The sequence below is a fragment of the Lactuca saligna genome, chromosome 4 (genome assembly GCF_052625555.1).
Source record: "Lactuca saligna cultivar CGN05327 chromosome 4, ASM5262555v1, whole genome shotgun sequence".
Lineage (NCBI taxonomy): Eukaryota > Viridiplantae > Streptophyta > Magnoliopsida > Asterales > Asteraceae > Lactuca > Lactuca saligna.
The window spans coordinates 66,414,137-66,436,918 of record NC_136420.1 but is presented as its reverse complement, the minus strand read 5'-3'; positions in this window follow the sequence as shown (position 1 = coordinate 66,436,918).

Below are 22,782 nucleotides of genomic sequence, written 5' to 3'. Positions count from 1 at the left end.
AAAAGCATAAATTAAGAAAACTATGTAAAGATCTTTAAATATAATAAAAGAAGCACTTGTTTTTGTGTTTTAGAAAGCAAACGGAAACAATGTGAATTCAAACAAGTTAGAAAACAATTAAGTCACTGAAAGCATGCCAAAATCTGCAATCAATTTGTTTAGAGTCTTCTCGTCTAATGCCTTAGTGAAATTACCAACCATCTGATCAGTGGATGGAATGTAGAACAATTCCACTTTTATCTTTTGAACAATGTCCATAATGAAGTGATGACGAATATTGATATGCTTGGTTTTGGAATGCGACATTGGATTATGTATCATCTGAATGACATTAGTGGTGTCACAACAGATGGGAGTCTTTGAGAAGTTTAAACCATTATCCAATAGCTAATTTGAATCCATAGAATCTGAGCACAACACCTTCCAAATCGCTACATATTCAGATTTAGTAGTAGAACAAGCCACTAATGTTTGTTTCTTGCTAGACAAACTTACTAATCTATCTCCAAGAATTTGATCTCATCCTGAAGTACTTTTATGATCAATGCCACAACCACCATGATCGAAGTTAGTGTATCCCACCAGGTTGAACTTAGAATCACGAGGATACCATAACCCTGTTGGATTAGTGTCTAAGTCCATAACTATTTTGGTATGTACTTGACCCGATGGTGCATGGTCCTTTTGGGTTGCCTTCACCAAAGCAACTTGATTGGAGAAATGAATAAAGAGAGAGAGAATAATATGATTTATTAATATGTTAGAAGAATAATATATTAAAGGAGAAATCATATTTGTTTAATTAATATTGGTCAATAATTAATTAAGAATTAGTTTTGTGATTAAATGTAATTAATTAAACTAGAGGGGCTGAATTGTAATTATGTGATAGTTACAAAATAAGGTAAGGATTATCTTATATATATGGTGAACGAATTTGAGGTGTAAATCCCTTAGAATTCAAGTATGATAAGGATTCAAGGATTATCTTATTGGTTGCTTAATGGATAATCAACTAGATAAGGATAATGACTGAAACCCTATCTCTACACCTATATAAACACCCCTAGGGCCATGAATTCGTGTATCCCTTCCCAAGAGGTCCTAGATACGAATTCTAACCTCTCACCTCTCTCCTTATACCTTCTCCACTTGCTTATGGTGTTTGTGAGCCATTAGAGGAGTGACACTTGTGACTCTAAGCCTTCCAAAGTCAATACAAGGAGATTTGGGATTGTTATTGCTACATAACAATCAAGGTAACACTATAAACTTATTCTCATGTTAATATGATTATATGTATGCTAGAATTAGGGTTTATAGTCTTGGATTCAAAGCATGTACAATAGAGAAACCTAGATCCAAGCATTAGGGTTTGTATGAGCACATAGGATGTCTTATGACCAAAACCCAACAGTGGTATCAGAGCCAAGATTGGTTTCAATTGTATTGATGCATATTTGATCGAAATAAGCACTGAAAATCGATTTTTTGAGTTTCTGAGTGTTTGACTCGCCGAGTCACTTGGTGAACTCGCCGAGTCAGCTGTACTCGACGAGTCCAAGTCCAGACTCGACGAGTCAAAGGGTCTGACAGCTCAGATTCGCGATTTTCTTCCTGTTTTGGTTTTGGATAATTACCATAAACTTGTTTTTGTGATAAAATCCGAATCTTTTCATTATTATGTGATTATCCTTACCAAAATAGAAGATAATTGTCAAAATTTAGATAATCACTTGTTTTATTAGATAAAGTTTGATTATTTGTAATTTAGATTTGAATTATCTCGTGAAATAGTTTCAATTTATCCCTTTAAGTTTTATAGTTTAAATTTGAACCCCAAAAGTTTTGTTGTTTTGAAATTTAAATAGTTAAAACCCTAATGTTTTGAAATGTTTCAAAACTTGCCCTCAAGTCTTGGAATTTAAAAGTTGATTAAAAGTTTAATTAGAAATGTTAAATTCTAAAACTCTAGTAATGTTTTGAAAAGTTCAAATCACACCCTTATGGTTTTATTAATTAATTAAGGAGTATAATTAAAAGAGGTTTAATAAATCCATAAAAGTTTAGGTTAACCATTTAATTGAATTAAAAGTGTAATTGTTAAAGTTAACCATATAGTATTTTAAAAGTATAAAGTACACCCTATACTATATATAACATTAAAAGTCTAACATTATATATATGTATAAGTAAAAGTCAGTCTTACCGTTAGTAGGCCTCATTCACGAAGCTGGTCTATAAGGGGTGTTTAAGGAAATTGCCTATAAAATGGCGATTGAATGGGTATCCACTCTTACCCACCGCACTCTTGACTAGTGGAGGGTCGTTAGCCGAACGGGTAGGATAGGACGAAACCTTCCATTATAAGTATAATGAAATACAGAGTAACTAAATGTTTCGCAAATTCCCAATCTTAGTTACTTAGGCAAAAGTGAATTGATGCAATTCCATGAAATTACACTTTGTGCCCTTGCGAAGACGTTAGTGGAGCGTGTGTGGTTTACCGGCACACTAAATGGTTCTAAGCAAAGGTAGAAAAGGGTGACTCAATGTTTGTCATAGTTCGGTGGAGCGTGTGTGGTTTACCGGCACATCGAATAGGTGATTGTAACATATGAGGGCACCATGTAGTTTGCATGGTTATTCACACCCGCTTTGTGATCCTCGGCATCCCAGTCACAAACAAGAGGGGCATATCGAGATTTAAACATGCCATTGAAATGTTCAATGAATCTCAAAGGATCTAGGAGTTTTCATAGATTTAAAACTTAAATTTCTTTTTTGTTTCTCATGGTGAAAACTAGTGAATCGTCATTCACTTACCTTCAAATGTTCTGCGATTTGGGTTACGGCATCCCTCTCCCGAGTTGTAGGATATTGTGTTGGGTCCTAGCCTTGGAATTTCATTTGGGTGATTTACCAAGGACTCAATCAATCAACTAACTTGAATTCGTTTTTCTCCCGATGTCAAAGATCGACATCTATGGTCTTCTCAATCCCGTGGAACAAGCATTCCACATGAAGATGATATTCCACGATTCGATCGAGGAACAAGAAATCATGCTTCACTTCCTCCTCCTCCTCCAATTATTCTCCCTAACCCACAAGATTGTAAAATTGAAAGGTTCAATATCACTCAAGCCCTTTTGGCAAGTAAACATAAAGAAGGAAAGTCGGTGTGTGCACACGTCCTAGGGATGAAGTCGCACATTGATAGACTAAGAATGATATGATCCATTGTCGGTGAAGAGATGGCTATTGATTAGGTTCTTCAATCACTTCCTAACTCATATAGTGAGTTCGTAAGAGAGTACTATATGATGAACCGCGACGTGACCCTTATAGATCTCACCTATATGCTTATTGCTGCTGAATCAGCAATGGTTTGGCGCAATAGAAAAGCAAAGTTGATTGGTGAATCTGCCTTCGAGACCTCTGTGGATATAGACAATGGCAATGAAAGACATGCAATGATCGAAAAGTTTGATCATAAGAGAAAGGCGATGTCTGAAGTAGTTCCATGTGTTGTTCCAAAAAGAGTCAATTTGCTTTTATTGCCAAGAGAAGGGGCATTGGAGACGAAGCTGCCCTATTTACCTAAGAGATCTAAGAGATGGGAGAGTCGAAACGTATGGCTCTAATTTAGGTAAAATCCATTGACTAACTCTTTTAAGCTTCATTCTAGGTTCTGATTACATAATGTGATAAGATTACAATTGATGTTTAGAAGGATCAAAGAAAAGAAAAGAAGCTTAAGGGAAGAAGTGAGCAGAATCTAACCGTGAAGGAATGGATTTCGATTGCGTTTCTCGAAGATTAGATTCTTGAGCTACTACTTAGAGTTAGAATTAGATTGCTAAGAAAGATGTATTCGCATAAGTTTTTCAATGAGTTGCATTGTGAAGGACAAATTTTTCCGCAATAAAATAAATTTTGATTTTAAATTTTATTTATTTATCCTTACAATGGCGTGTATGAAAAATTGATGTTAAAATTATTAGCAATAATGGATTTGTTTCTTATTGTGTTATGGAAAGTCAAGAATTTACCAAATAGGGAAAGTTTCTCATCGCCCAAGTTTCAATTGGACAGAAACTTGGAATCATGCAACTTGGTTGCATGATGAATGAGAAATTTCATATTTGATAATTAGACTAATTCGTTGACAAAGTGTCAAGTGAAGGACAAGGAGATCGAGTACACAAAGTTGTGTGTTGATCAAGTTCACCATAAGAGTAACAAAGATATTCGTCATCATTTACTAAAGGTTTAGTAAATATGATTATACTTACAAGATTAAGTGTAATTTTGAATTGATTAAAGGGTTTAGATCAATAGCAAAACGAATAAGAAGAATCAAATAGGCAGAAAGATAAGAGTTTCTCCATTCTAAGAAGAAGGGAGAGTGGCTTTTATGCTTTATGATAGGTCTTAATGATTAAGAACCATATCTCAATTGATCCTCTAAGTGAGTCTTGGTACAATTGTATGTCCAAGAAGAGGAATCAAAGATTGATGAAATGGTCAAATCAAGAAGACAATCATACTTTGTTCCAATAACAAGTCTTAAAGTTAAGATTGTGACAATGAGTAAAAAGTATTAAAGGTTTATAACATTCATCAAATGTGGAAAGTTGTGATGTCTTGGATAAGACAAAGACCAACTATGACCAATTTATGAAGTGTTTTGATACAAGCTACACTAACTCTTGAAAATTTGTTTGTCAAGAAATGTTTATTGACAAAAGAATCTTATATGTCAAGGAGTCAGTGGGAGTCTTAATGGTCTCGAAAAGTTTCAAGAACAAATCAAATAAACCTTATCGATCATCACTAGCACACGAGTTGAGGTTTACAACCTATCGTGAAGACATTATTTTGTTTCTGTGCCAATCCAATCGAGTTAATTATGCATGTGAGTCCTATGAGTTCTCATTTGAATGCGTAAAAGGCAAGGACCTTGATCAATGAAAGGTACATTGATAGGAAAAAGGTAAGATGCTTAACTACTTGGAAGACGTGGTGGGCAGCTGTGCTACCATAAGGCAAGAAATCAAGATTAGGAAAGTTCGATCCATATGAGTTTGAATTTGTCGTAAACTTTGGTTTTAACAAATTCGCATGGATAGGAACACATACACCGTTTAAATCTAAGTGTCATAAGATTTCCTCCTTCATGAAAATGATTGTGAGAAAATGCTTTCACTAAGAAAGATTTTAAAAGATAGTGATTGTAAAATTGCACTCTCAAATTCGATCATGGTTACGGCATCCCTTTCCATAATTTGAATTGTGAGGTTTGGCAATTAGTCTTAATTGTTAAGACACACATATGAACTATCTAAGGCAAAAGTGTATAAGTTCAAAAAGCCTTGATAAAAGATTATCAAAGCACTAAGTATTAGAAACATGTGTTGGAATAGTGTCTAAGGCTATAACTATATTCGGTGGTGCATGGTCCTTTTGGGTTGCCTTCACCATAGCAACTTGAAGGATGATTTGTTAAGAGAGAGTAAATATTATAAGGAATAATATTTAGCTATTTGATTAATATAAGTCATAGATTAATTGGTATTAATTTGGTGACTTAAAGAGATTAATTAAATAAGAGGGTATAAACTGTCAATTGTTTGATAGTTAGACTTTAGACTATAAATCCATTAGGATGGACTTTGGACGGTTTCTAAGAGCTTTAGGATAGCTCAAAATAGTCCATAAGGATATCTATGGAATGGATTTGGATAGCCTTAAGTGAAGATTATCCAATTAGGGTTTAGGGTGAAACCCTTAAGGAGTCTAAAGGTATAAATAGGCCCTTGGGGTGTGGAATTCGTGGACAAGCTTTAAGAACCTAAAGAAAGGAACCTCTGGCCGAATTCCATCCCCTCTCCTCTCTCCTAAATCATCTTGCTTGCTATTGGTGTTTGTGAACCATCAGAGGAGTGACAATTGTGACTCTAGAAGCTCCAAGACTAGAAGATCAACAAGGAACTCAAAGGTATGATTCTAGATCTGTATTAATGTTATTGTTTAACCTAATTAGCCATTAGAAGTCTTGGATTCAAAAGCATGTTTGATAGAAAGCCTAGATCCAAGCAATAGGGTTTTGCATGCGCACATAGGAAAGTTCTTATGGCTAAAACCCAACAGTGGTATCAGAGACTAGATTGGTTTTCTACAAATTGTTGCTTGTATAACTGAAACAAACCTGCAAAATTCGATTTTTTTGGTTTTTGAGTCACTGACTCGTCGAGTTCCAAAGTGGACTCGGCGAGTAGGCCTGACTCGGCGAGTCCATTTGTGTACTCGGCGAGTCCAAGCGTCAGGAAAGGCCAGATTCGGGATTTCTTTGTGTTTATCTTATCCAAACTTACCATAAACTAATTAGATCAATATGAATCCGTTTTTTTGATAAATATAAGTGTTATCTTGATCTAGTTAAAGGTAATTATCAACTAATTAAATATTTAGTTTCTTTATATGATAATTAATTAATTGTTTTAATTATTTTTGGTAATTATCTTCAAAGAAATCAAAGATAAATCAAATAAAGATAATTAAGATATTAATTGTTAATTGAAATTATTTGTTATTTGATCCTCCATGTTTTTAAATGTTTAAAACCTACCCTATAGTTTTGAAATTTAAATTTGTGATTAAAAGCTTTAATTTAGACAACTTAAATTTCAAACCCTAGATTTTGAAAAGTTTAAAATACAACCCTATACTTATATGATATTATTAGAATAATATATATATGTATAACTAAATGCTAGTCTTACCGCTAGTAGGCCTCATTCATGAAGCCGATCTATAAGGTGGGTATAAGGTTGCGGCCTATAAAATGGCGCTTAATGGGTGTACACTCACACCCACCGCTTGCTTGATTGGTGGAGGGTCGTTAGCCGAACGGGTAGGATAGGGAAACCTCATCCTCTCATTAAAAGTATAATAAGAAATACGAAGTAACTAAATCTTTTTCAAATTTCCCAATCTTAGTTACTTTAGGAAAAGTGAATTGATGCAATCCCATGAAATTACACTTTGCACCTTGCTAAGATGTTAGTGGAGCGTGTGTGGTTTACCGGCACACTAATTGGTTCTAAGCGAAGGTGGCGAAGGGTGATTCATTGTTTATCATAGTTCGATGGAGTGTGTGTGGTTTACCGGCACATCGAATAGGTGATCGTAACAATGAAGGCACCATGTAAATTTGCATGGTAATTCACACCCGCTTTGTGATCCTCGGCATCCCAGTCACAAACAAGAGGGGCATATCGAGATTTAAACATGCCATTGAATAGTTCAATGAATCTCATCCGAACCTAGGAATTCTCAAAAACACTTAGGACTAAAAGTTTAAGTTTTGTGATGGAGAATTAGTGAATCGTCATTCACTTACCTTCAATTTATTTGCATGTTGGATTACGGCATCCCTTTTCTAGTATGTAAATGTTATTGTTGGATCCTAGCCCTAATTTTTCTTATTGGGTGATAATTAGGGATTCTTGTTCTAATCTATCTTTGTCCTTTTCTATAGATGTCAAACGCAAACAACGCTGCTGCTAGTTCTTTCACGTTGATGAGCCTTTGCCAAAAGGTCACCTTCGATGGAACGAACTTTGGCGAATGGATAAGATACATTCGCACCATTGCTCGCTATGAGGATAAAGAGTATGTCCTCGACGAGAAGCTCGAGAAAATCAACCCCGAAATTGCTACTCCCGCTGAAATCACCGCCTTTGAAACCCATGAGCGAGATGCGACGAAAGTACATTGCATCATGATCGCCACCATGAACTCCGAGTTCCAAAAGTCCTACGAGGACATGTATCCATACGAGATGCATCAAGACTTGTTGGAGAGGTACCACCAAAACGCGAGACAAGAGCGTTACGAGATCTTCACCAGCATGATTTCCGCCAAGATGGGTCATGGAGAATCTCTTACCGTGCACTTGCAAAAGATGCAAAGGTATGTCGACCGCCTTCGCAAGTTAAACGTTGACTTCGGCGAAGACTTGGAGATCGACATGGTGCTTCACTCTTTGCCTCCGATGTACAATCAATTTAGGATGACCTACCACATGAACAAAGAGGAGGTCACTCTAAGTAAGCTCCAAGGTCTCTTGAGGGTTGCTGAGAGCAATTTCAAGGACAAGTCTGTTGCACCAACTCCCAATCCGTCTGTTGCTCCTGTCTTGGCAATTGGTCAAGGGAAGGGAAAGAAGAGGAAAGCTTCTTCAAATAACTATCGAAAGGTGAAAGCCCGAGATGGTTCCTCTTCTAGTGGGACAAAAGTTGATCCCTCTAAGCCCTGCTCTAACCCGAAGGAGGCAGAGTGCCACCACTGCCACAAGATAGGACATTGGAAGCGAAGCTGCCCGGACTACCTGCAAGCCATCAAGGAAGGAAAGATCAAGCCATCTTTCGCAGGTATATATATGCAATAAAATCTAACGATTCTAATCATGCTATTTCTTGGGTTCTTGACACCGGTTGTGGTTATCACATTTGTTCTAATGTGCAGGGACTAAAAGGAAGTAGGGATGTGGAGCAAGGAAGGATCAATCTAATCATGGGGAACAGAAGATCGTCGCCTGTGACCAAGATTGGAGTGTATTCTTTGGTGCTTAAGAATAGTTTAGTTTTAGATTTGAACAATTGTTGCTATTCGCCAGAAATGGCTAGAAACATCATTTCATTTCATGGTTTATATAGACAAGGTTTTAGATTTTCTTTTAATAATGAGAATGGTTCTATTTTGGCTTATCTAAATGGTGTCTTTTATTTTGAAGCTATACCATGTAATGGAATATATGAAACTGTTATGATTGTTGATAACTTAGGAAATGATGTTTTGAATATTGATTCTTCCACTAGTATGGATAAATCATCCTTGTGGCATTGTCGTCTTGGACATGTCAACAAGAAACGCATAGCCCAACTCCAAAAGGATGGAGTGTTGGAGTCATTCGACCTTAGGGAAGATGACACATGCGAATCTTGTTTACTTGGAAAGATGACTAAGTCACCCTTCACGAGTACTTGTGAAAGGGGTGAGGGACTATTAGACCTAATACATACCGATGTATGTGGACCTTTTAGATCAACCACGAAGGATGGGAACCGCTTCTATGTGACCTTTACCGATGATTATAGTAGATATGGGTATATCTATTTAATCAAGCAAAAGTCAGAAACCTTTGAAAAGTTCAAAGAGTTCAAAAATGAAGTGGAGAATCAATTGGGCAGGAAAATCAAGATGCTTCGATCCAATCGAGGAGGAGAGTACCTAAGTCTTGAATTCCACGATTATCTCAAGGAGTGTGGAATAGTTTCGCAATTGACGCCTCCTAGGACACCGCAATTGAATGGTGTGGCAGAAAGGCGTAATCGAACCTTATTGGATATGGTTCGCTCTATGATGAGTCGTGCTTCACTACCTATCTTCTTTTGGGGGTATGCCTTAGAGACTGCCGCCCATATCCTTAACCGAGTCCCTACCAAGAAGGTTGCCAAAACACCTCACGAGATGTGGACGGGGAAAGTTCCCTCGTTGGCACATATCAAGGTTTGGGGTTGCGAGGCTTTCGTAAGACGAGATACTCACGACAAGCTTGAACCTCGAAGTGAGCGATGTATTTTCATCGGCTACCCGCAAACTTCCTTTGGATATCTCTTCTATAGACCGAAAGATAATGTTATCTTTGTTGTGAGGAGAGGAGTTTTCCGAGAGCGAGAACTCATAAGCCAAGGAGACAGTGGGAGGCAAATCGAACTTGAAGAGATTCAAGAATCGATAGATGAAGGAACCTCTACCGCTGGCGTTCAACCCGAGGAGGAAACTCCGGTTGAACCGATTGACGAATCCTTACCTCTTAGACGTTCCGATAGAGTTAGAGTTCAACCCCAGTTTTATGGTTTTCATATAACTACCGAAGGGGACACGTATATTAGTGATGGTACACTAATAAATCTTGATGAACCTAATAGCTATAAGGAAGCCATGGCAGGCCCGGAGTCTGCAAAATGGAAAGAGGCGATGGATAGCGAGATCCAATCCATGTACGATAACCAAGTTTGGAATTTGGTTGATTACGTGCCCGAACGTAAGACCGTAGGGTGCAAGTGGATCTTCAAGAAGAAGACCGACGTGGATGGGAACGTACACACATACAAAGCGCGATTGGTTGCGAAGGGCTTTACTCAAACTCCCAGAGTTGACTATGATGAGACCTTCTCGCCAGTTGCGAAGATTAAATCTATTAGAGTGATGCTAGCAATTGCCGCATTTCATGATTATGAGATTTGGCAAATGGATGTCAAGACCGCTTTCCTTAACGGAAAGTTGGCTGAGGATGTTTACATGGCTCAGCCAGAGGGGTTTGTGGATCCGAAGCATCCGAATAGAGTGTGTAAGCTTGAGAAGTCCATTTATGGACTTAAGCAAGCGTCTCGCAGATGGAATCTTTGCTTCGATGAGAAAGTCAAAGAGTTTGGATTTGTACGAAGCGAAGACGAATCTTGTGTATATGTCAAAGCCAGTGGGAGTGTAGTAAGCTTCCTCGTTCTATATGTCGATGACATATTACTCATAGGAAACGACATCCCGACTCTGCAGGAGGTTAAGTCCTGGCTCGGGAAGTGCTTCGCTATGAAGGACCTCGGAGAGGCTTCTTACATTTTGGGAATAAGGATAGTAAGAGAAAGAAGTAAGAGACTAATTGGACTTAGTCAGAATACTTACTTGGAGAAGGTACTAAAACGTTTTAGTATGGAAAACTCAAAGAAGGGAGAACTACCGATACAAGGAGATGCCAAGTTGAGTAAGACTCAAAGTCCGAGTACCGAAGCCGAGATAGCAGAAATGAGCCGAGTACCATACGCTTCCACAGTTGGCTCAATCATGTACGCTATGACTTGTACTCGCCCTGATGTAGCCTTCGCTTTGAGCATGGTTAGCAGATATCAAGGGAATCCTGGCAAAGCACATTGGATTGCGGTGAAGAACATCCTTAAGTACCTTCGGAGAACGAAAGAATGGTTCTTAGTCCTTGGAGGGAGTGATGACTTGAAGGTGCGAGGGTATAGTGACGCCAGCTTTCAAACCGACAGGGACAACTATCGTTCGCAGTCGGGCTGGGTCTTTACCCTAAATGGAGGAGCAGTGACATGGAAAAGTTCCAAGCAGGAAACCGTAGCTGATTCAACGTGCGAATCAGAGTACATCGCAGCGAGCGAAGCGTCGAAGGAGGCAATATGGCTGAAGAACTTCATCGGTGATCTTGGAGTTGTACCGGCCATAAAGGAGCCCATGGAGATTTTCTGTGATAACGAAGGTGCGGTTGCCTTGACTAAGGAACCGAGGGATCATGGTAGATCTCGACATATCGACAGAAAATATCACTTCATTAGACATCGTGTAGAAGAAGGACAACTCGTAGTGAAGAGGATATCATCAGAAGATAACCCAGCAGATCCGCTTACGAAGGGACTAAGTAGGGTTAAGCACTTACAGCATGCTAGGAGTATTGGGCTGAAGGATGATATTAGTATAGATTAGATTGTATTAGAAACGTTTAATAGATAAATGTAATTAACATTTGATGATTAAATAAAGAAGTTTTATTTATGAGTAAAGTTACTATCACATGTTAGTTGTTTAACTATTGTTTCACTTTGCATGTTTTGACTTCCAGAATAATTGAGTTTATTAGGAATAATCGAATTATTCAAATGGTCCACAATCGTTCATATGTTGGGAGTAGATATGAATGAAGATTGTCGTGAATTGGTGTGCAGAGTGTCTAAATGGTGTTAGACATAGCAAGAGTTGCTGCAACGTTCATGAGTGCTTACGAACTGGTTTTGAGCATTGGAATAAACCCGCGCTTGCTGGAATCACCTTATGGAATACGATATAAAAGGTGATCGCAAGACGATAATATCATATGGTCTTAAAACCTAGATATATGGTTTATTATTTGCTGATTGATTGTGCATTGATAATGCGAAAACGCATCAGTAACTTGATGTTATAAAACGCATTGTTGTGTATAGTTGGTTAATGAATAAGTAAATACATATAAGTCGAAGTTTATCTGTAAATTTTATCCTAAGAGGGTAGAAGAGATATCTTGGCCACTCGATGATTTGATTTGACTTATGTGCCGGGCCCGGTCAGAACTGAATTGATGTGTTCGATTAAGTTCTATGTCAAATAAATCGAAGATCGAGAAATATAAATGCTAGACTAACCATTCCATAGGATTGTCAGCATGATATCTAACAGAGGACTGTACGATCCCTTATCTAAAGGACAAGATTGATTAGATCAGAGTTGACAGCGTCTTTGAGAGCTACGATTGCAAACCGTATTATACTTGTATAGTTACTAGACTTATCCAAGTGGGAGACTGTTGGAATAGTGTCTAAGGCTATAACTATATTCGGTGGTGCATGGTCCTTTTGGGTTGCCTTCACCATAGCAACTTGAAGGATGATTTGTTAAGAGAGAGTAAATATTATAAGGAATAATATTTAGCTATTTGATTAATATAAGTCATAGATTAATTGGTATTAATTTGGTGACTTAAAGAGATTAATTAAATAAGAGGGTATAAACTGTCAATTGTTTGATAGTTAGACTTTAGACTATAAATCCATTAGGATGGACTTTGGACGGTTTCTAAGAGCTTTAGGATAGCTCAAAATAGTCCATAAGGATATCTATGGAATGGATTTGGATAGCCTTAAGTGAAGATTATCCAATTAGGGTTTAGGGTGAAACCCTTAAGGAGTCTAAAGGTATAAATAGGCCCTTGGGGTGTGGAATTCGTGGACAAGCTTTAAGAACCTAAAGAAAGGAACCTCTGGCCGAATTCCATCCCCTCTCCTCTCTCCTAAATCATCTTGCTTGCTATTGGTGTTTGTGAACCATCAGAGGAGTGACAATTGTGACTCTAGAAGCTCCAAGACTAGAAGATCAACAAGGAACTCAAAGGTATGATTCTAGATCTGTATTAATGTTATTGTTTAACCTAATTAGCCATTAGAAGTCTTGGATTCAAAAGCATGTTTGATAGAAAGCCTAGATCCAAGCAATAGGGTTTTGCATGCGCACATAGGAAAGTTCTTATGGCTAAAACCCAACAACATGAACTTAAGAAATTCAATAAGTATTGTTTTTCTGAAAGTTAAGATGTTTATGAATACATGTCGAAGCTAGTGGGAGCATAAGTGTTATGTTTTATAATAATCATCATGATAGTGGGAGCATAAATGTTATGATTGTATGATTATTAAGGCACGTATTGCATAGTTGGCAATATTAATTATAGAAAACAAGAGTCATACTTTGCAAAGTTGTAAGAGTTGAAAGGTTGTTTTGCTATAATTAAGGGAGAGAATATTATGCTTCATTTCAAATCTAAAGGATTAGGTTGTGGAATGTTAATAAATTTAGTCAAAGGTACATAGTGTGTTCTTAAAATTTCGATTGTGATTACGGCATTCCTCTTCGCAATTCGAGTTTTGAGAACATAGCAAATAAAACATTATGCGTCGTGTCCCATACGCTTCGGGTATAGGATCGATTGCGAATGCTTTAATGTTTGACCATTCTAAAATTTTCCAAATGTATAGTGCATTTAGAGGGAAAAGGGACTAGAATTGGTTTTGACTAAAATAATTAAACAACTATCAAAGGACAATCCAAAGTTCGACGAGGATTGGTTGCTTGCGAGTAGTTGGAAGTATAGTATTGGAAATTATGGAAGTGTTTCCATATTGGATGGACGATATCGACATCATTACGAATAGATAAGATTCTATTAAGAATGAGTTGTCATATAGAAAATATGGAAGTGTGTCCATGTTGGGAAGTAAAATCTATGTCTAGATTAGAAACTTTATGCGAAAGGATGTTCAAAGGAATGTACTTTGAGTGAGAGACATCATATCTAAGGAATTGTCTTGTGACAATCTCCGATAGAGGAATTTGTAATATCATTGGCAATAGTCTTTGAGACTTTGGTGCAGTGACATTACAAAAGGATCGTTGCATAAAGTGTTAGAATCTAGTATATTCTATAAGTAACAAGAATTTAACATTCTTACACTTAAGAAAATGGATTTGGTGTTGTAAAATGAGAATGATTGGAAATGTGTTCAATTTGTCTATTTCGCAAAAGTAAGAACCATAGGTAAACATTGTGTGCATGCTAGGAGCATGGGACAAGTGTTGGAATTCAAATGCGAAGTTGATTACCCGAAACGACAAATAATGAGTAATCGATATGGTGATAAATAAAACGTGTTTTGTTTATACTCAAAGGTTTGAGGCCATATGGGATTAGTATTATTCTTGTGTTTCACCTTGCATGTTTTGACTTCCAGAATAATTGAGTTTATTAAGAATAATCGAATTATTCAAACGGGCCACAGTCGTTCATATGTTGGAAGTAGATATGAATGAAGACTGTCGTGAATTGGTGTGTGGATTGTCTAGAAGAGTATTAGACATAAGCAAATGTTTGCTGCAACGTTCATGAGTGCTTATGAATATGATTTGAGCATTGGATTAAACCCACGCTCACTTGGATCACTCCATGAATTGTATTATGAGTGATTCGTGAGACGATAACATCTTATATTCTTGAAACCGAGATGTGTGAGTTGTATCTTGCGAATCGGTTGCACATTGATAATATGTAAACGCACTAGTAACTTGGTGTTATAAAACATATTGTTATGTGTGATTTGGTTAGTGAGTGCAAGCGAACATTGTATCAAAGTTTATCCGTTCCTTTTATCCAAAGTAGGATAAAAGCGATATCTTTGGGCCCCTCGATGGTTTAGTGATGACATACGTAAATGCTCGGCCGGGCTAGGGCTAATTTGATTTGTTCAATTAGTCTGTCGTCATAAATCAGAAATCGAGATATAGTACAAAGAGAATGATTAGAAATCATATCTCATACGATATCTAGAATGGAGGAATATATGATCCCTTATCTAAGGACACGCGTATCTGATATGATCAGAGTTGACAGCGGCTTTGGAAAGCTACGATTGCAGATCAGGATCTGAAGTCATACGCAGAATAGTTGTTAGACTTATCCAAGTGGGAGACTGTTGGATTAGTGTCTAAGTCCATAACTATTTTGGTATGTACTTGACCCGATGGTGCATGGTCCTTTTGGGTTGCCTTCACCAAAGCAACTTGATTGGAGAAATGAATAAAGAGAGAGAGAATAATATGATTTATTAATATGTTAGAAGAATAATATATTAAAGGAGAAATCATATTTGTTTAATTAATATTGGTCAATAATTAATTAAGAATTAGTTTTGTGATAAAATGTAATTAATTAAACTAGAGGGGCTGAATTGTAATTATGTGATATTTACAAAATAAGGTAAGGATTATCTTATATATATGGTGAACGAATTTGAGGTGTAAATCCCTTAGAATTCAAGTATGATAAGGATTCAAGGATTATCTTATTGGTTGCTTAATGGATAATCAACTAGATAAGGATAATGACTGAAACCCTATCTCTACACCTATATAAACACCCCTAGGGCCATGAATTCGTGTATCCCTTCCCAAGAGGTCCTAGATACGAATTCTAACCTCTCACCTCTCTCCTTATACCTTCTCCACTTGCTTATGGTGTTTGTGAGCCATTAGAGGAGTGACACTTGTGACTCTAAGCCTTCCAAAGTCAATACAAGGAGATTTGGGATTGTTATTGCTACATAACAATCAAGGTAACACTATAAACTTATTCTCATGTTAATATGATTATATGTATGCTAGAATTAGGGTTTATAGTCTTGGATTCAAAGCATGTACAATAGAGAAACCTAGATCCAAGCATTAGGGTTTGTATGAGCACATAGGATGTCTTATGACCAAAACCCAACAAACCCAAGATTGAGTGTATGCTTTAAGTGGCAAAAAATCCTTTTTGCAACAAAAAGATGAGATTCCTTAGGACTGTCTTGATAATGAGCATACAATATAGTATCAAACAAAATGTCATGACGAATGGCAATAAGATATAGTAGCGATCCAATCATTCTTGGATACAAAGTTGCATTCACATCAGTGCTAGTTGGATCAACACCAATAGAAGCTGATGAAGACATTGGAGTCTTTGTTGGTTTGCAGTCAGAAAAACCATACTTCTTCAGCATTCTGCTATGGATTTAGCTTGACAAACAAAAATACCATCAGTTAGTTGTTTAACCAGTAGACCTAAAAAAAGTTAGTTCACCCATCATGCTCATCTCAAACTTCTTAGCCATGATCTCAACAAATTTAGAACTTAGTTTCTCATCAGTGGATCCAAAAATGATATCATCAACATACACTTGAGCAAGAATGATATGAGATCCTGAGTGCTTGATGAACCAGGTGTTGTCAATCTTTCCTCGTTTGTATCCACTTGTAAGAGGATAGATCACCAATGTGTCATACCATGCTCTAGGTGTCTACTTTAATCTATAGACACCTTTATCAAGACGATATACATGATTCAGAAATTCTTCATGTTCGCACCCTAGAGGTTGCTTTAGAATGACTTCTTCTTGAAGATCTCCATGTAAGAAAAGGAGTCTTAACATACATTTGATAGACTTTGAAGTTCTTGAATGAAACAAAAGACAGAAACAAATGAATTGCTTCAAGTCTAGCAACAGGAGAAAATGTTTCATCATATTCTAACCCTTCCAGTTGGCAAAAACCTTGATCCACAAGTCTTGCTTTGTTTCTTATGATGATCCCATCTTCATCCATTTTTTTCCTGAAAGCCCAACGAGTGCCAGCGAGTGCCAATGATAGTATTTATTTGAGGCTTTGGAATAAGAATCCACACACGGTTACTTTCAAATTCATTCAGCTCATCCTACATAGCGACATTCTTTGGTTCAATCGTCGAGACAAAATTCACAAACACACAGAAGTTGCTGCTGACTCTACTACGAGTGCGAATCCCAGAATTTACATCTCCAATGATTTGAGATTCAGGATGATCTCGAAGAATTATAGGATTGAAACATTCATTCGTATTATTTGGAATAGAATCTTCTTTAATAAATGGCTTAGCTTCTTCAAAGATGATATGCTAATCTTCATAGATAGGTTGAGAGCTAATAATTTGATCAACATTAGGAATAACAGGCTTAGTGTCATTCAAAAAGAAATTAGGAACATGGTCTGAAGGACTGTAAGTTAGTTCATTCAGAATCGATGAAGGATGATGAAGTCAGTCATGAATGAATGAGTCTTCATCGAAAGTGACTTGAACAGTTTCCTCAAAGGTTTGCCTTGAAAGATTGAATACCATGAAATCTTTGGATATAGTAGAGTAACGTAGAAACCCCCTTTCATCAGCTTTAGCTTCAAACTTAGAACGTTGCACTCTTTGATTCAAAATGTAACAAACACATCCAAACACATGAAAGTATGAGATGTCTAATTTGCTTCCCTAAATTAGCTTATAGGCAGTTTTCCCATGACACTTAACAATGATTGATCAGTTATGGGTATAACACATTGTGTTGACAGCTTTAGCCCAAAATGAAAAAGGAATACTAGCTTCAACAACAATAGTTCTTCCAGCATCAATGAGTGTTATGTTTCCTCTTTCAGCAACGCCATTTTTTGGGGAGTTATAACAACAAAGAAATTCTAGGGAATTCGTGAATTTGAGCAAAAGTCTTCCAAGGTGGAGTTTCTAAACTCAATTCCATCATCACTACGTAATTGCCTAACTGTGTAATCATAGAGAACTTCCCATTGTTTAATGAAAAAATTGATTTTATTAGTTTCATGATTCTTCTTTCTTAAAAAGACTGCCCAAGTAAATATTGAAACCTCTTCCACAATAACAAGAGTATACTTCTTCCTAACTCTTGACTTAATCATGATCGGTCAAAAAAGGTCCATGTGAAGGAGATGAAGAGGTTTGATAATGGAAGAACACGATGTTGGCTTGAAGGAAGACTTGGTTTTCTCTCCCTTTTCACACATTGAGCATAACTTATCTTTGACAAATTGCATCTTAGGAATTCCTCTTACCAGTTGATTCCTCAAAATCTTTGATATGTTCTGGAAATTCAAATGAGATAACCACTTATGCCACAACCAATTTACATGAGACTGAGCACGAGAGAATAAGCTATAACATTTGAGAATTTTTCGTCCTTAATTGTTACTAGGAGTTAGGTTTGACACACAATCACAAAAACTTCCCATATTGAAGAATAATATGGAAAGTTGAGTAAAAAATAAAGTAATCAAAAAGTTAAAATGGTTAGTGTATTTGGAAAATACACGACTTAATGAGCCCAAAAATATAAACGTCGAGAAAATCTAACTCTGATTGGAAGAGTTTTGATTTATGACGAATAGAAACCAACCACATTAATAATGTTATTGATGTCAAAAATAGCAAAAAGAGAACGGTTGAGTTTCAGCTAACACTACACAAAGGAAAATTGTAGTAAATCATGAGATAAGAACTTAGGAAGAAAGAAGGGAAAAAATGAAATTCGTATGAAGGAGATACGATTTTTATAAAATATAAAAATATAGCTTAAAAATGAAAGTTAAAATTTGAAGATGCAACCTAAAGGAAAATTGTAGTTGTAGGAAAGAGCTACACAAATATATAAAGATGGTAAGAAACAAAGTTCATATGAATAAAATAGGAATTTTTAAAATAAATTAAAGGGTGCACGTCAATGTGCATTCCATGACCTTCGTGCATATCTGACCCCTAGAATTCTCAGAGATTTGGAAACGTGGACCACCAGAAGGGTGACACGTGACAATATTTGGATCGTCCACAAAGCATGTGAATGATGCGTAGGAGAATTCCCGACGTGCACCAACACTATAAATATGCTTGCTTCCTGGTTTTTCATCCCAAATCAACCTCAAAACTCTCTCTCTCTATACTTCAATACCCTCTCGATGGCAATAAACTATGGTTGCAACAGTCTGGGTGCTTCTCGATACGTTATAAAAGTGAGTTCACGACCCCTATTTTATAGTTTTAAAATGTTTTTAGGGGGGATACATGCTTAACCAATAATTTTATAAAAATATTTATCTTATAAATATTAATTCATTTTATTATAAGCAATATACCTTAGGATAGTATAACTATAGATACTATGCCTAGATTTAAGCTATGATTTGGGTCTAAAATATATGATGCCCGATTAGGGATGTCAAAAACCCCCGTGGGACCCCGATCCCGTACGGGACTAAATTTTTAAAAAAACCGGGAGCGGGAGCGGGAGCGGGGGCAAAATTAAACCCCACTTATTTTCGGGACCGGGGTCGGGAGTTGGTATTTCCGTCCCGTACTCCCGCAGGGCCCCGGTTGTACATTTATGTAAAAAATATATATTTTATATAAAATACATATACAAAATAGATTTTCTAATTTTAAGTGTAAGTTAGGTTTCACTTTCCCGTTTCCAATTAATAGATATTGAAGTGGTAGTGAATTGATCATATATTTTTGGATATGTAAGTATTTTATATTTGTAATATTGGATTTGTCATATTTTATATTTTTAAGATTGATGGAATTGTCGTTTTGTAATGTTGAATTCGTAATGTTGGATTTTTAATTTTTTAGTTTGTAAAAGATTATGTTTTAAACTTTTAAAGTTATTAAAAATAAGCTTTTTAGCCTAACACAAAGTAGTTGTTTAGCAAAAAAACGAATTTTAAGCGGGGGAACCGGGGGAACGGGGGCGGGACCGGGGGTGATAGAGGTAACTGGGAGCGGGACTGGGGGCTATGTAAACGGGGGAGCCGGGGGCGGGACCGGGAGCGGGGGCAACAATTGATTTCGGGGGCGGGAGCAAGGGCAGCTATTCCCGCTCCCGTTTGGTCCCGTTGACATCCCTATGCCCGATAATCTAGGAGTAGGTAATACCTAGATGTTACAATGGTCAAATCCTTAGGAAAATTGAAGTACCTAAGAGTTATGCTAGATAAAATTTAGGATATGCATTATATTTATTTGTTACGCTGCCCAAATATCTTGTTAAAATAACCATAATTAGGGTCTATATCTGACAATTTATATATATATATATATATATATATATATATATATATATATATATATCAGATAACAATGAGATCATAAATATATATCAAATACATAAATATGCGATAATATATATATATATATATATATATATATATATCTTTTGTATATCATTTCCTTCTCTTGGAAGACTGACCTTCGAGCAACAATCATCTTGTTCTCAAAAGGTTTTGTCAAATAATTACCCAAAGTTCTTGTTGGGATATCCAACGAGATAACACATCTCTTTGCTAAGTCTTGGATTGTCGAGCACTTCACGATGAGTGTAAGCCTCATAATCGAAGACTTTCATATGTGCTAGTGAGGGATTAACCTTGATCCACATCTCAGAGAGTGCTTCATAAACCTTTAGTTAGTGAAAGACCAAGGATTCTTATAGCACTATTCATGTTATAGTCCATGAACTATTGGTTAGCATAAGATGACATATCAAGTACCAAATCAACCAATGGTTTTTTCTCTGTCCAACTAAACCCCTTGAGGCAGTGTTCTGCGTGAAGACAACTTATGAAACCTTTTTCATAATTCCTTTAATTATCGAAATATTTTTAACTAAGATGCTCATAATCCCTATAGGATGAGTATCTCATACCTTTTTCCAATTGATTATTAACTTTGTTTTATGACGGTTTCAAACATCTTAAAGGTTCCAAACACATGTTTGAAGTTTTCCTTATCATGCATTGTGATTAATCTAAATGGTCTATTAGTATTAAGTAATTCCAAAAGATATTCACATCACCGAGTAATGTAAATATTATATATCTTGATAATAAATATCTTCATTTATCATAAGACTTGCAGTCAAATGATATCCAAAATCCGATCCAATTGGATACTTGGTAATGCCTTTCTCGTTTATATGTTCAAGATAACGACTCCACAGATACATTTTATCCAAACTTTTCGATGTATTTGAATTAGTATGTATTGTGGATAATCCTAATGGACCATTAGTTAAAACTAATTCCAACAGATGTATGCACTATCACATAGTGCTTTCATCATACAACTTGATGAAGAAGACTTGCATGTATCATAATGCTTGTGGTCAAATGAATTCCAAAATGTTATGGATATGGATATTTGGTAATGCAATTCTCATTTTCAAGTAGATTATTCGAAAATAATACATCTCATTCAAATATTTGAATTAGCTTTGAACCGTTTTTATTTGCTACTATACTAGTTTCACAGATTTCATGACTTTCTTTTAAACATGTCAAAATGTTCTAAATAAGTCATCACAATTTTATGAAATTTTTTATAAACTATTTTTGAATCATAAGACCATAGACTAGGCATTTAGGAGAACGGGATGTCTTTTGATCCTATGAATAAGTAAGGGCCCGATATTCATAATCAAATTTCCTTCTCCATGTTTCAATCTTCTTACTTCCTTTTAGTCACTACACATTCTTACAAATGTCAGTACTTGATCCTTAAAATACTCAAAGGAATGGAAGTATTATTCTAATGGTATTACAAATTTGTATATCTGATTGTACACTTAAACATTTGGAAGAATGATTTGTCTTTTGTGATGGGAGGTTATGATTAAAACATGTGGTGGAAAAACTTATCCCTTAAGTTCACATGGAACATAGTTGGATCTGTATTTTCTCTATTGATATCAATAGCATATGAACATTAAGAACCCTAAGGGAACACTATAATAATCCAAATTTACATAAAGTTAGGGTTTACATACCTCTTTATTCTTGTAGCAAATAATCACACCAATATCCTTCTTGAAAAACTTGGAAAGAAAGCACCAAAAATCTTGTGCCTCTGATGGCTCACACCCAAAACCCTAGAAACCATAAAATGAATAGGAGAGAAAGGAAAAGAAGGAAATTTTGTTCCAAATAATCTTAGGAATTTCATGAACGAAAATTTATGGCATTGGGTCCTATTTATAGTTCAGGTAACTTGCAAGCAAAGCAGAATTTGAAATGATTAAATAATAGATTTAATCCTAATTCAAATCCTTTCCTTTTATGCAACTAGAAGGCTTCCAGAAACCCTAGATACACTCCCAATTTTGTTCACCCCTTGGATGATTTTAGAATTGATTTTTTTGTTCAACTATTGAACAATTACAATTCACCCATTGCACCTTTAATTAATTCCAATTAAATCCAAATTAATTCCATATTAATTGTGATTAATAATTAATTAATTATTATTGGATTCTTATTAATTTATTAACCATATAAATTAACAAATCAATTATTTAACTATTGATCTCATGTTAATTTATTAATCACATAACAAATTAACATATCAAATATATATTCCCAATTAATATATTAATCACATAATATATATATATATATATATATATATATATATATATATATATATATATAACAAAACACTTCTCTCTCTCTCTCTCTCTCTCTCTCTCTATCCACCTATCTATCTATCTCTCCAAATATCATTTCTAGCTATTTCTGGTTATGATGGCAACCCAAAAGAACTTTGCTTCTATTTTTCAAGCTTATACCAATTTTAGTTATAAGCTTAGACACCTTAATCCAACAGTCTCCCACTTGGATAAGTCTATAACTACAATTACAAGCATAACCAAACAACAAAGAGTGCTTTCCAAAGCCATTTCCAAACTCTGATTT